Below are 14,722 nucleotides of genomic sequence, written 5' to 3' on the forward strand. Positions count from 1 at the left end.
ATGAGAGACAGGATCAAAAAGAGGTACAACGAGATGTCGATTACTGATGTTTTACAAGCTGCCAAACAAAGGCTCATAACTCTTGCCACTAAGCTGAAGCAATATACCAGAAACACCGAGGCCAGGAGAATAGATGGTCTGTTCTCCAAAGATCCATCTAGGATGTATTCTTATTTACAAGGAAACAGTAGCAAAAGGCCAAATCCACCCAACACTGAAACTTAATAATGCTGGACAAAAATCTAAGAGAAAGAGGTGACACCCCTGCCAAGTGCCTAGTGGACCTAAGAGCAGACCACAGCAGCCTCCCAGAGCATAGCCAGTCAACATCACAAAGGAAGACATCCAAGAAGTTTCCAAAATGAAGAGCTGAACAGCACAATGACCTGACATCATCTGCACCTACTGGCTGAAGAACCTAACAGCACCCAATGAGGTACTCATCCAGACTGATCCATCCAGACCCATCATAAAAGATCCCTTTAAGGGACACTCAGGCATTGTAGACAAATCACTGGAAATAACACCAGAGGGCCAAAGCAGGTTGACAGAGCAGTACATCAGAACTCTAAGACCAGGCAGGCCAATCATGGATACGGGAGTGCTTGACACTGTACAAGGTTGATAGTGTGCTAACAACATTTATTAGCAACTCAGTGAGGCTGTGGAAGACTACACTGGAGGCCTACTCCAAGGCAATCGCACAAGATACCATCAAGTGTGGAATATACCAAGTTGATGCACTGTCCTCGTTGCTGTTCTGCATATGCCCGAACCCCCTCATCACTAAGACCAATTACAGATTTAGATTCAGGAGCGGAGTGTCAAATATTACAATATTAAAAGTATATTTTGGTAAATGGACTGATTCTTATATAGCACTTTTCTACTCTCCCGGAGTACTCAAAGCGCTCTATACAACATATCACATTCACCCAAGCACTTTATCTGTACTTAGTGCTTTTTCTAACTACATTCACACACATTCATACTCCGATGGATGCATCGGAGAGCAACTTGGGGTTAGTATCTTGCCCAAGGATACTTGACATGCAGACTGGAGGAGCCAAGGATCGAACCACCAACCTTGCGATTAATAGGTGACCTGCTCTACCTCCTGAGCTACAGCCAGGTACAAAAAGCTGTTTTAGACTATGGATATTCACCACTTCATAACAACTCTATAGGGATACAATTTTTTTTTTAAATCCATCATTCTGGATACCTGTCTATTTGATTGACAGGTATTTTGACACAGGCAGCTTTACCTCCTTATTTTCTTCTTTGCTTCAGATCTGCTAATTACAGCCACTGAAGTGGATCTCCCTGCTGTGGAGCTTTTATAATGTAATTATCTGTCAAAAATATGGCTTGCTATGTCTTAAAGCCCATTCAAGAAATTTGTGCTTCAGTTTTAGTGAATCAGTTACTAATGTTTTCTTAGTATGTTATTAGTTTATTATTGCTAATTACTAGATACAGTTATGTGAAAAATAAAATTTTCATTGGACTCTGTGTAGTCCTGTGAAGTCAATAGCTTGTAGAACAACAGATGAAGGTTGGTGGGCTGTAGTAGCTCAAAAGTAGAGAAAAAAAGTGCTACATAAGAATCAGTCCTTTTACCATCACCCGCTGGTTTGTAAACTCCAAGCTAAGTATTTTAGATGTCAGTATTTTGGTATTTTGGAAACAGAGGCGATAAGCAAGGCGTAGATCTGACTGTAAAGGCTAACTTGCTAGCCATTTTAACAGCTCTATTTTCCCTCAGAGTCCTATCCAATGAAAGTCTATTTGCAACCACAAAGGTCACACACCAGTGACTGGAGGCATCTCACATTGGCTTCATTTTTCAGATCAAGAAGCTTAAAATGCACAGTTAAAATGACTCAAATTTTCAACTGTGGAAGTCACTACATCCTGGTGTTATATATACTCTCTGGTATTTTATTGTATTGTACAGATGCAGACAAAAAAACACACCAAAGAAAGAAGAGTAACAAAGAACAGACAAACTTAGTCAGAAACCAACAAGAGCAACATAGGGGAGTAAAAACACAGAAAGCCTGACCTTCAAAACAAAATAGAAAGTACCATGAAAGATGGACAATCCATACAGATAACAGAAGACGCATTCAAAGGAAAGCCATGGAAAAGGAAGACAACCAAAAATAAAATAGAGGCAATGCTGTGGGACTGAGAAATGCAACCAAGTGCTAAAAACTACAGTTACTCTAATGGCCACTTGAGAGTGGATCTAAATTGTTCTATTAAAATGTTTTTTGTTTTTTTTCGTGAATACTTTACCTCTCATAGTGACTAATTGTTTTGGGGGGCTGTTTTTTAATAACCTGGCCGCATGGCTACTTTGATCGACACATGCGCCAACAGATAGCTATAGCTTAGTATCTGCTCTAGTATACAAAAAAGTGTAAAATTACTCAAAACATGTTTTATATTTTTTTATATCTTTGCTTTGATTACTGCTTTGCACACTCTTGGCATCCTATTGATGAACTTCATGAGGTAGTCGCCTCAAATGGTTTTCCAACAGTCTTGAAGGAGTTCCCAGAGATGCTGAGCACTTGTTGACCCTTTTGCCTTCACTCTGCAGTCCATCTCATCCCAAACTATCTTGATTGGGTCTAGGTCAGGTGACTGTGGAGGCCAGGCCATGGCGCAGCAGCTATTTGACCATAAAGTCTTCTCTGAACAGCTGATTTAGAGATGTACTACTGGAAGACTGTGTGGCATTTGACTGGGCTCTAATTTGAGGTGCTGTTAACTTGTGATTTCTGAGGCTGGTGACTCCGATGAATTTATCCTCAGCAGCAGAGGTGACTCTTGGTCTTCCTTTCCTGGGACAGTCCTCATGTGAGCCAGTTTCGTCGCAGCGCTTGATGGTTTTTGTGACTGCAATTGGGGATACATTCAAAGTTTTAGCAATTTTCCAGACTGACTCACCTTCAGTTCTTAAAGTAATGATGGACTGTCGTTTCTCTTTACTTAGCTGATTGGTTCTTGCTACAATATGAATTCTAACAGTTGTCAAATAGGGCTGTCAGCTGTGTACCAAGCTGACTTCTGCACAACACAACTGATGGTCCCAAGCCCATTAAGAAGACAAGAAATTCCACAAATGAACCCTGACAAAGCACACCTGTGAAGTGAAAACCATTCTAGGTGACTACATCATTAAGCTCAATGAGAGAAGGCCAAGGGTTTGCAGCGCGGTCAACAAAGCAAAGGGTGCCTACTTTCAGGATTCTAAAATATATGACATATTTGAAGTTATTTTTCATTTGGTACATAATTCCATATATCTTGCTTCATATATTTGATCTCTTCAGTATGTATCTACATTGTAGAACGCTTTAAAAATAGAGAAAAACAAATAAATGAGAAGATATGTCCAAACTTTTGACTGGTAGTGTATTTACCACTAAAAGCAGAGATGTTGATCATTGTCTGTAAAGTTAATGGAACTTTAAGGTCAAGCTTGAGCTACCATTTAAATTTGGTTTTCCTTAAATTTGACACCGCCTTACCATTACTCTTTAGCAGGTTTGTGTTTTAACAGAATGGCTCATGAAGTAAAGCAGGTCATCTGCTAATCGTACGGTTGGTGGCTGGAGCAGTCAATCACCAACCGTAAACCAAAGTATGCTTGGGCAAGACACTGAATCCCAAGTTGCTCTTCGATGTGAAGTGTGAATGTGTGGGAATGTTAGTTAGAAACCATTAAGGCATATAAGAAAGTGTTTGTATTGGTGAATGAGGCATGTTGTATAAAGTACTTTGAGTGCTCAAGTAGAGAAGAAAAGCACTATATAGGAATCAGTCCATTTTCCATCCATAAAAGCACAAATAATTCTATAGGGGGCTCTTAAAGAACACTTTTCTCCATATATTAAATCCACCGGCGTCTCCCCTTAACCAGCAACCAGTAAAATCACCTCAACATATGGCAAATGAAACTCTAGAGATCCAGCAAATTCCTATTCTAATCCAATGACAACATGATTACTACAGAAGTGCTCGCCGACAATGCACACTTGTCCTTCGGTTTCCTTTTGAGTCCCGTATTCATTCGCGGTGCTGCGAGCAGAGAATGGGAAAGTGTGATTATACAGTATAGAGCTGGTGAGGGGAGTGTGTCAAAGCGTGCATGCCACACAATGTGCCTGGAGAGATTGATGTTTTTGTCATCCACCTGCTTCAAAGCTGTAAAAAAAAAAAAAAGCCGGCTGATGCAAATAGAGAAACCTAGGCAGGCAAGCTCACAAACAAAAGAGGGAGAACCTCACTGCTCCTCTTTGCACGTCTGTTTTTTTTTTTTTTTTTTGAGGAATATCTGAGGTTTCTGTTTTGACGCACATTAGGCGCAAATGAACACTGACTCTGAGTCTTGTATCTGGGAGTGGGTAAGTGTTTGAATGCCCTTTTTTTCAGTTCTCTTAGGGAAGTGGGAACAATTTAAGGCTGTTGTTGCTTTTTTTTTCTCTTTCTTTCTTTTTTAAATATGATGCATCGGCACAGTGGCAGTGGGAGAAGGAAGCAGCAGCAGAAGCAGCTTCCCTCCCTCTTTCTCTGTCTTTCTCTTGGCTCGCTCTCTCCTTCTTGTCACAGAGACAAATTCTGCAGGCGTGCGACACGGCCGGCTTTAATGGCATTCCAGTTGCAAAAAAAAAAAAAGGGCGTCAAAATGTAGCATCTGAGGATAGCAGAGGGGCAATATAGGCGGTGAGCTCTCTGTGGTCTTCTCTGTCTCCTCTCTCTCTCTCTCTGTCTTGCTGTCTTGTCTGTCTGACCGCTCTCTCCCTTCCGCTGCCTCCAGCGCCGGGCTCCGTCTGGGAGAAGAATGATCTATGGTGCTTTGTTTATCACTGGCCATGGTCACTTCTCTGGAACGCAATTGGCTGGAACTACACCGTGTGGGTCCTGCACCCTGAGTCTCTCTCTCTCTCTCTCTCCCTCACTCCCTCCCTCCCTCTCCCTCTCTTTGAAGGAAGACATGAGCAGGGGTGCCTTGTCCGACTTGCCTTTTTTATCTCTCTCGTTCTTCTTCTTTTTTCCCCCTCTCTCCCTCCTCTCTCTCTCCGTGGCGTTTTGCATGCATCTGAATGATAATGGAACATATTGTTCTCTGGACCGCTGATTGATTGAATGGGTTGACAGCAAAAAAAAAAAGAAAAAAACTGTGTTGACGGCATTAAGGAATTTGTGCATGCACGCTTGTAGATTATCTTGTGTTTTTGTCCTTTTTGAGCACTGTTTGAATGAATGTGTAATGTTTTTTTTTTATCTGAATAGCATATTCTGCGATTTTTAAGCGCAGTGGGAGTGTTTGTGGCTTTTATTCTCGTTCCTATCTCAAGACGTGTTTTTTTTTTTTTTTGCTTCTTCTTTTTCTTCCACTAGTCAGATTCTAATGTACAAATTATACAAAGCATCTTTTCTTTATTTTATTATTCTGCATGCAATATGTCAGCACCAACACGCTCGGCGCTCTCAGTTCCATCAAAGTCAGATAGATTTTGTTCACAGTGTAATCAAATTTCTGTTCTTTTTTCCCCATCCTTAGTAAAAATCCTTTTTTTGTTTGCTTTTCTGTTTGTATTTTAAGATCCATTTCAACTACTTTTTAAAGCTCATCTGATCCATTTACTTGTGATTATTTTACAGGATTTGGAATCTTAAAAGATGTTTTTAACCTCGCTTACATGCAGATTCTCTTTACCCTCACACAAACTGAGTGGGGGACCCATGTACTATCACTTTTCTCCCCCAAATATCTCGTAAGAGTGTGTCTTCGTGTGTGTGTGTGGACAGATAAGTGCTGCGTGTGAAGTCTTAGCCTATGGATTACAGGCCTCACAGATAGGCTTGTATCCAGACTGCTGTCTGACATGAGTTGATGGGATTACAGGAGGCGGGCATCTGTCCCCTCTCTTCACACACACACCCTCACCACCACCATTCTATGGGTGGAATTTGGGGTCACAGTTTGTGTGTGTATGTGTGTGTGTTGTTAGGGAAGTTTTAATATATATATTTTTTTTAAATTAAGGCTGCAAAACCAGATATTTTATGCAACTTAATGTGCAAATTGTTATTACTTTTCACGCTGTGCACCCTGGTGCAAAAGGAATACAAGTCAGTAGATCAGGTTTCCAGATCTGAATTTTACCCTTCTAACTTTTTTCTTTTAAATTAGTTTTTAGTGTTGGAAATATTTTTGTTTGTCAGGCTTCAAGCAGCTGCACGGGCGCTGAAACAACAGCACACCGTTTCTAAGGCTCAGTTATCGGTGTCAGTTGTTTCACCCATCCGTGATATGAAGAGCAACATCAGTGCTGTTTGCAGCCTGTCACACAGGAGGACTTGCTGCTTTTCGTGTTGTATATTATGATATCATCATATTCATTAGAAGAGAAAAAAAAGACATTGAAAGAAGTCACGTTGAGCTCATTGGTGACACTTCAGTTACACATCGGTATAATTTTTCTTTTCACATAATTGTGAAATATTAAGGCTGGGAAGTTCCATAGTAATGCATAAATAATAATAACAATGATTAAATGCTTAAAATTATGCCGCTTTCTATACTGTGCGTATGTAGTGTTTGCATAGTGTGGTTATTGAATACGGGTGTGTGTAATGGTTTCACAGTGCATGTGATTTTTGGCATTTTAAGCTGTGTGTTTGTATTTTATTATATTACTCTAATACTGTGAATACCTGCTCAGAGATTGTGTATGCAAATTAGTTAGTAGCTAAATCTGCTAAAATCCATTTTCTCTATTATAAAATCACTATTTTTGTGCATGATTCTTGGAAAATAAGAAATAATTACTAAAGTAAAATAAGTGTAGGATTAGAGTTAGGTTGGCAAAATGATAAGAAACTAAAAAATGTCACACTTCAGCAAAGTCTCACATATGTTAGCTTATTTCTGTTAAAATCTATAAAAACAAGTAAAAGTTAATCAAACCCTGAATATAGATGAGTCACTAATAATAATATTTGTGGATATTAAAAGGTTCAGTATTTTAAGCAGTAAGAACAAATACATACTACATATAAAAATGGCAGTGCACAGAGGCTGGATCGCACTTGTGTTATTAATCCAGTAGTCTTATTGCTTGTGAAAGAAAGCTGTTCCTCAGTCTGCTACTGCGTGGTGTATAAAGGAACAACAGGCTGTTGTGTTGTGTCCTTTATGACTCTCGGGGACCTCCTGAGGCACTGCTGGGTTTACGGCTCTCGCAGACTTGCGCAGCTTGCACCCAATGATGTGCTGAGCAATGCACCACCCTCTGTGGAGCCTCATGGTCCTTGCTGATGTAGTTGACATATCGGGCAGTAAAGCAGTCCATCAGACGGCTGTCTTTGGTAGAAGTCCCTGCAGATTTAAAGATTCAAGCCAAATGTCTTTATGCACTTAAGGACACACAGGTACTATTTTGCTGGGTTTCTTTCTTTCTTTCTACATTGGAGTGTAACTAGCCTTTCTGAAGTCCTTGAGAATAGGGACTCCAGGTATTCTAAATTGTCCATTTTGAGACAAGAGTGAGGTGGTTGTTGCTGGTTGTTGTTCCAGAGCGGTAACTCCTTCCTGTAAGGCCTTCTTCTTGCCAAGGGTAGATCAATCCCATAACTGCTGAGTGGTCAGGTGAACTTCACAATGGTGTTTGTGGCCTTTGCTGCCGTGCAGTTGTGGATACTGCAGAGCTCCCAGTGTGACGCTGTGTCGATTTGTCTGTCCTGCGAGAAGAGAAGTCTTTGGAGGCCTGCGGGAGAATCGATGCAGGTAGCATTGAAGATTGCTGAGAAAAAGCACGCCCTGTGTATGTGTGTTATTTCTCTCCGATTACTTCTGACCCTCTCTTTGCATCCAATGCTTTGTTTTAATCAACGGGCACCACAGGCATCATCCCTCCCAGCCGCACCACGACGAACCTTTGCGCAAATTGGTTATGTCTGTTGATACCGTCCAGATAGTTTCATGATCTGAGCCGGGTGGAAACCAAAGCCATGGATGCAAGTCCACTTGAGCTGATTAGCGTGTGGAGTGTGCTTGTTAAGGCATACTGTGAAGTGCGCTTGTTACATATACACCCCTCATGTTTGATTACTGCTGGCGCTTTACGACTGGCGGCTGTGTACAGAAGCACTGCTGGGATCTGACATGTCCGGCTCCTGTTTTGACAGCACGATATTTATACCTGTTATCATCATCCAGCAGTTTGCCATCGACATATTCAGAGTTAGTCATGGTTAGGGTTTGGTTAATAGCTTTGCCTTTTTTTAAGAAAATGTCGAAAACAATAATGCCAAAATGTGCCATCTTGTAGTTTTTGAAAATTTGCATTTTTAACTGATAGCTGCAAAAAAAATGTTGAACCCTAACCCTGGGGAGGTTGCTTGTCCCTAAGTTATCATGTGTGGTTACCCCAACCCTAACCCTAACCCTAAACAATTACAAAAAAAAGGGGTTAGGGTTTTCACTGATGATGACTAAGATGTCAGAGAGTTAAAGGAAATTTAAAAGAAATTAAATTTATGCCATCACTGTAGATTAATGTAGACATTAATCAGATTCTATGACTAACAAGCTATAAAATATTACATTAAGTTATCCTATGTATTAATCCCTAAAGCCTCCAGAAAAAGCTCTTTTGAGCTTGGCTTTGCCTGAGTACCACAAGCAGAATATGTTATAACATATGCTGCGTTATTGGACATGCTTCTCTATAATGCATGTATTTCAGCAAGAATTCCTCTGTGCTTGTGCGACTGATTCTAACACAGATTTAAAATACAATGTGAAAAATTTTGGGTGGGTGGTGAAATTGCCTGCTGTGAGTTTCCATCTGGCCTGTGCAGTGTTGGAATGGACCATCCTCCTTCACTATGCCAGGCCCGGAATAAAGCTTCACTTTAAAGGATCAATTCTTTTATTATTGAAGTAGGTCTCAGTAGTGCAGGATAATACATTCTACATTGATCCCCCTCCCACCCAACTCTACCCCTTTCCCTACTCCGCTCCCCCCCCCAAAAAAAAACCTTTATTGCCATTCCTTCCAGTGAGGTTCACATTAAAAAAAGAAAGAAAGAAAGAAAGAAAAAAAAGACATGTTCGACAGAATAAAGATTTTAGAAAGTGACTGGAGGACAAATAAGCCCATAAACTAGGGTATTCACATTTTAGTGGGAAGGAAAGACAGGGGGAGAAGAAGGAGTTGGAGTTGCCAGCAGGCTTTTTGAATATCATTACCAGCTTTGCAGAGAGAAATTGAAATCATAAGCATAAGGAAAGTACCTGGTAATTAAAACTGTCTCGCCACACCGAGGCTTTGATACCTGCTCAACAAAAGTATACGCGAGTGTATGTGTGAGTGAGTGAGTGTGTGTGTGTGCGCGCGCACATGCTTCTTGCTTGGATGTACATATTGTGGCTGCATACATTTAGGTGGCACACAGCAGAGGATGTGAGAGTGTGTTTTACACTTTTTACCCCGTCTGTCAGGAGGATGCCTGATGACGCGCTGCACGGTGTGGATTGCCGTGTGCCGTGTCTCTCTCTCTGGAGACGCAGGCAATATTTGCAGCGAACACTTCAGCCGAGCAGGAGCGAGCGTGTTAAAACGTATTTATTTTTGAAGTCATGTGCACCATTTAGATTTTTTTGTGATATTAACACAGAAAAAAAAGAAAACAGGCTTCCTTCATGTTTTTTTGTATCTTAGTTTTGTGGCCTGTACTGGGGGGGGGGGCAAACAGCTTGATGTGTCTGTATCAAAATCAAACCCCCGAAGCATGCGTGCCAGACCCTTATTGAACAAATTTGCGCCAGTGAAGCCAGCAGTTGAGGACATTAATGATCTGGACCCACTGGGGTCTGGTGCTCAGCGCCCACAGGCTACCCGCTCGATCCCCAATCAATAGCTTTTTATTAAAATTGTTTGCGAGGCAACACAAATCCATATTGTTTTGCCTCGGACAGGGGTGGCCAATGTGAAATATGTCGGACATATTTATATATTTTTTTCCACATGAATGCATAAAATGATTGGCTGATATGCATGGAGAAGAAAAAACACACACAGGGGCAGTGGTTTAGCTTTATTGGAATATCCATTTCAGCATTGATTTTCATAAGAGATGCATTTGTGATTATCTTATTTTCTCCTTCCTCAACAGGGTTGAATTACATATCATATCATCCCTGGTATTAAGGCAAAATTAATAACACAAGTAATTATAATACTTACGTCTAATGATATGCTGTGAGGGTCCTATTGATTCAGTCGAGATGCATCTAGGGGAAATGGCTTGGAGCTCTGCCTGGCGACTGGCGCTACCAGCGTGCTGCGCTCTTGACAGCACAACGCTAGGCTCAACCCTCAATCCACACTCAGCATCACTTTACACTTAAAAGCCACTCTGTGCTCAGCGATTAAGCTCGCTTATCTACTCGCGCTTGTTTTCTCCTCACGTAACCTCTGACACCGGCCGGTGCAGTCACTGCTGTCTGGATGTGAACTTTCTCTGTGTTTGAACCCTTTCCTTCTTTTTTAAATTTTTTTTAAAGCTATTGAACAAGTCACTGTTTAAATTAAACTTTTAATTTCTTATTTTTCCAACATTCCTGAAACAATTAACACAAAGAATATCACAGTATGTTTATGAAGCCCACATTTTATTCCATCTGCGGTTTTTGCTCTCTCCGAGTGCGCGCTCCTGCACACAAATCTCACTTTGAGACTTGCTCCTCCTCGAATACATACACACCTATATATGTCTTGCATCCTCACAGTCTTCTAAAGATCCACTTAAACGTGTCATTTTCACACCGCGAACAATGCACAGACCTTGTGAGTAATTTCCGTCAATTTTAAAGAGAGAAAAACCTCCACCATCTCACCTTTTGATTTATTGCTTCTTCGTTTTTAGTCGCCTGTTTTCAAACTGACACTAATCCCAGTTTATGTTCGCATGCATTATTTTTTTTGGTTTGTACTCCATCTTTCTGCTTCTTTCTTTTTTAATTTAAAAAAGATTTTTTTATTTTTTAGTGTTTTACCTGGTTAAAAAGAGGAAACTTGAGAGAAAGATGAGGACAGAAACCAAACTCTGGCCTTGTTGATTCTGAAATCTAGTAGACAGGATACTGCCAAAAAAAAAAAAAAAAAAAAGAATTTCTAATCCAGGCTTGACTCACACGTGTGAAAATGTGGAGCTGTTAGATGTGAAAAGCTGTATGATAATCATGGAGGGAAAACACATTTGATGGGTTGAAATTTTTCTTGCCCCATCGCAGAGATCTGACCCAGCTTGGCCTTATATATATTCTTTAGATTTTCTAATTTTAAAAAAAAGAGGGTGGTGCAATGTCCACGATTTTTCGTCACACTGGCTGTTCCATCAATCAGACCTCCCTTGCTCTTATCTCATCGCGTCGCTGCATCATGAGAAAGTCGGGCTGCCTTTGAGGTGAAAGGACAGTGGGCTGCAGTTGCAAGTGCTGACCAAAAGAGGGCAACATGATGTCAGAATTATCCCCCCCTCCACCACCATCGCCGCCACCATTACTACTACAACTGCTGCTGCCTCCTTTCACCGCCAAGCCCGAAGCCGGTGCACAGGGAAGAGTTTCGCTGAGGGGGTATAGGTGGCTGGGTGCACCGTCACTCAAAGCTCTGCCTCGCTCTCTTGGCAACAAAGCTGGCCGCCTTGTCATGCGGGCGCCACGTGGATAAACTTCTTCACAGTCGAGGCGTAGGTACGGTAGCTCCACTTTAAAGAAATAAAAAAAGAGGAGGGATGGTGGTGGGGTAAACGGGGGGATTAAGCATTACGCTTCAGACCCTGAAACGTGGTTTGGGCCCTCAGCCAAGCACGTGTGGCACTTTGTCCTGATCCCGAGCTCGTTTTGATTTTGTCATATTTGCATTCTGTCTCTCACTTACTAACCGTTTCCCCGCCGCCTTTGATGGGGTGAAGCGCGGTGGCCGACGTTTATTGAAAAAGGCACAAAAGAGCAGCGATAGATCACATGCTAACTGACACCTTTTTTTTTGCCATTCCCTGTTTTTTGGGGGGCTGTAAAAATCCCACAGCCCATTTGTTCTATGATGTGACAGCATTGATGATAGGATGACAGATGTCTTACCAGCCCACCCCGTCGGTGCCAGCAGCCACCACCGCCAGTACCCCAGCCTCCTCCTGAAACAGTTTGCCCCTCGTTCGGTGGGAGTCCACAGCTGCATTACTCCAGTATGGCAGTACTCCCTTAACCCTGCACACCCCCTCCTCCTTCTTCTTCTTCTCCTGGAGGCGCCCCCCTTCTACCTCCCCTCTAGAGGAGAGAGTGATAGGCCTCTTTGGCACAGCGCTGCCTCTTTGTTCCCTGCCAGGTTGGCTCCAGGAGGCAGGGTCAACTGTAATTCACAGTGCGGTCAGTAGAGGACGACATGCCCTGCACAGCAGCAGGGGCTCCGGGCCTGGAGGAGCTGACACTTATTGTTCACATTAAAAGGGACTGTTATATCTAACACCAGTGTTTGTTAGCGGTTATTAATAGAGAACAGTCTAATCGCTTGTATTTTAATTGGTTTTACATGCAGTAGCGCTGCACTGTAATACATAATGCTGCAGTACTGCCTGTAGAATTCAATTACATCTGATGTGATACAGAGATCTGGGTGTGAAAGAGCTGAATAATTGATTAGTCAACAGACAGAAAATCAACTAAATGATAAATGATTAATTGCATAAGAAAATGCAAAATAACATTTATTTCACGTGGCATTTGGGACTAGACGCGTCGCTCTAATGTCGCTGCTTCAGCTCGTCTCTTCCTTATAAACAGCAGGGAGGTACTCTTTAGCAAGGTGTTTAACCCCCAGTGGAGCCGCTCAGGGGCCAGCAGGTGAGGCGGCGGGAACTGAACAGAACTGAGTTGAGTCTGTGTTCGCAGGATCCCTGTTTATCTTCATTGTTTTATCATCTCAGCTGAAAAAGACTGTACAGAAACCAGGAGAGGGACGCTTGGCACCACGGTAGAGCAGCGGTGTCATCTCACAGCAACGAGGTTCATTGTTTAAGCTCGCGTGTAAATTTTGGCTTCCACCCAGAGTCCAAAAACATGCATATTAATTTGTAATTCTATATCATGAGTGTTTCCAGAATTTTTAAATCAGGTGAAATAGAATATTTGATTTTTAAAAAGTAAATAGGGTGATACAGTGTAAAAACTGGCTTAGAAAACATGTAGGTATGTTTCATGCTCATGTGCAGCCCTTCAGGCTCAGACGCATTACATGAAAAGTAGTAAGAATTTTGTATTGAAACACTGATTTGCAGCGTGGCTTCAGTGAAAGTCTAAACATACTTAAGTAAGAGTACAAAAGCTCACAATGTACTTATCGTGCTTAAAATAAAAGGACTATACATATTATATCATCAGATCACGATTAATGATTTATTATTATATGTATTTATCACTTTAATGTTTCAGGTGGAGATGATTTTAATTTCTTATATACTGTTGGGTAGTTTTACCTTTAATAATAAAGCACATATAAGTACATTGATATTTCAAAATATGCAACATTTTTTAAAATGCCATGGCATACAAAGAACAATAACTGGATACTAAATATCAATTCAGTCAATTTTGATATGAGGTAAAGACCCTACGATGAAATTTGACAACCCCATATGAGTAAAAGTGGGAAAGAAAAACTCGCGTTTAACAGGAGAAACATCCGGAAGAACCAGACTCAGGGAGGGGCGGCAATCTGCCATGACAGTTTGGGAGTGAGGGGAGAAAGACAGGACAAAAGACACACTGTGGAACAGAGCCAGAGATTTAGAATAAGTAATGATTAAATGCAAAGTGGGGCATAGATGTAGTGGTGCAAAATATATTAGAGCAGAAAAAGAAAGCAGCATAAAGTATAGCATATAAAGGTTAAGTACACAAGAGTGCCTCGAGCTCATATAGGCAGTGTTAACCCAACAATTACAGGAGAAACCAGAGCTCCCAGAGAAAACCTGCAAACTCTTCAGAGAAAGGCCTTACCTGGGTTTGATCCTAGGATCCTCCTGCAACAAGGCAACACCAACGCTGTAGTTATATCTACTCGAGTAATGTCCTTGAATATTAATAAATCAAGTTACCATCCACCTTTTGTCCATGCACTTATCAGCCGTGGTTGAGAACTGGGTCCACTGTGGGACCACCCATACCTCCCCTCTGGACATGCCCCTGTTCACAGATGAAAACTGTATTTTAAAATATGTGAGAAATATGTTGTAGTGTAGAGCACTTAGAACACTGCTCTCGATCGCAGTCGATCTCAACAGGGAATTGTAGCAAACACTTTTATATAATTTTATATGAAATTAAAATAAACTTATTATATTTTTATAAAAGTATAATATTTATACTTTTATATAATTCCATTTGTATTTTTATACAGCTAAAACGTTGCAAACGTCACCCCGAAAACAGGGGCATTTTGCAGCATTTCTATCACCAGTTTCCTTTACAATAAAAGATAATCACGAGGATAATTGCCAAAGAAAATAATCGCAAGCTGGATCCCGGCAAAGTTCACTTTCCTTCAGCATGTGCGCAAAGGCCTCGCAGCACATGGCTGAAATGCTGCACGTTTCTCCATCTCTGTGAGTCTGAAAACAAAAAAACGACACA

General features: G+C 41.3%; 1 long non-coding RNA gene across 1 annotated transcript; it reads right to left on the minus strand.

The window, feature by feature from the left end:
• Positions 1-13,716: 13,716 nt before the first annotated feature.
• LOC120443223 lies at positions 13,717-14,264 on the minus strand. Its single transcript, XR_005615250.1, has 3 exons — positions 14,195-14,264; positions 14,090-14,112; positions 13,717-13,855 (listed from the first exon to the last, which is right to left on the minus strand). It is a non-coding gene; the product is annotated as an uncharacterized LOC120443223 (long non-coding RNA).
• Positions 14,265-14,722: the final 458 nt, after the last annotated feature.

Source organism: Oreochromis aureus, linkage group 13, assembly GCF_013358895.1.
Source record: "Oreochromis aureus strain Israel breed Guangdong linkage group 13, ZZ_aureus, whole genome shotgun sequence".
In the NCBI taxonomy this organism is placed as follows: domain Eukaryota; kingdom Metazoa; phylum Chordata; class Actinopteri; order Cichliformes; family Cichlidae; genus Oreochromis; species Oreochromis aureus.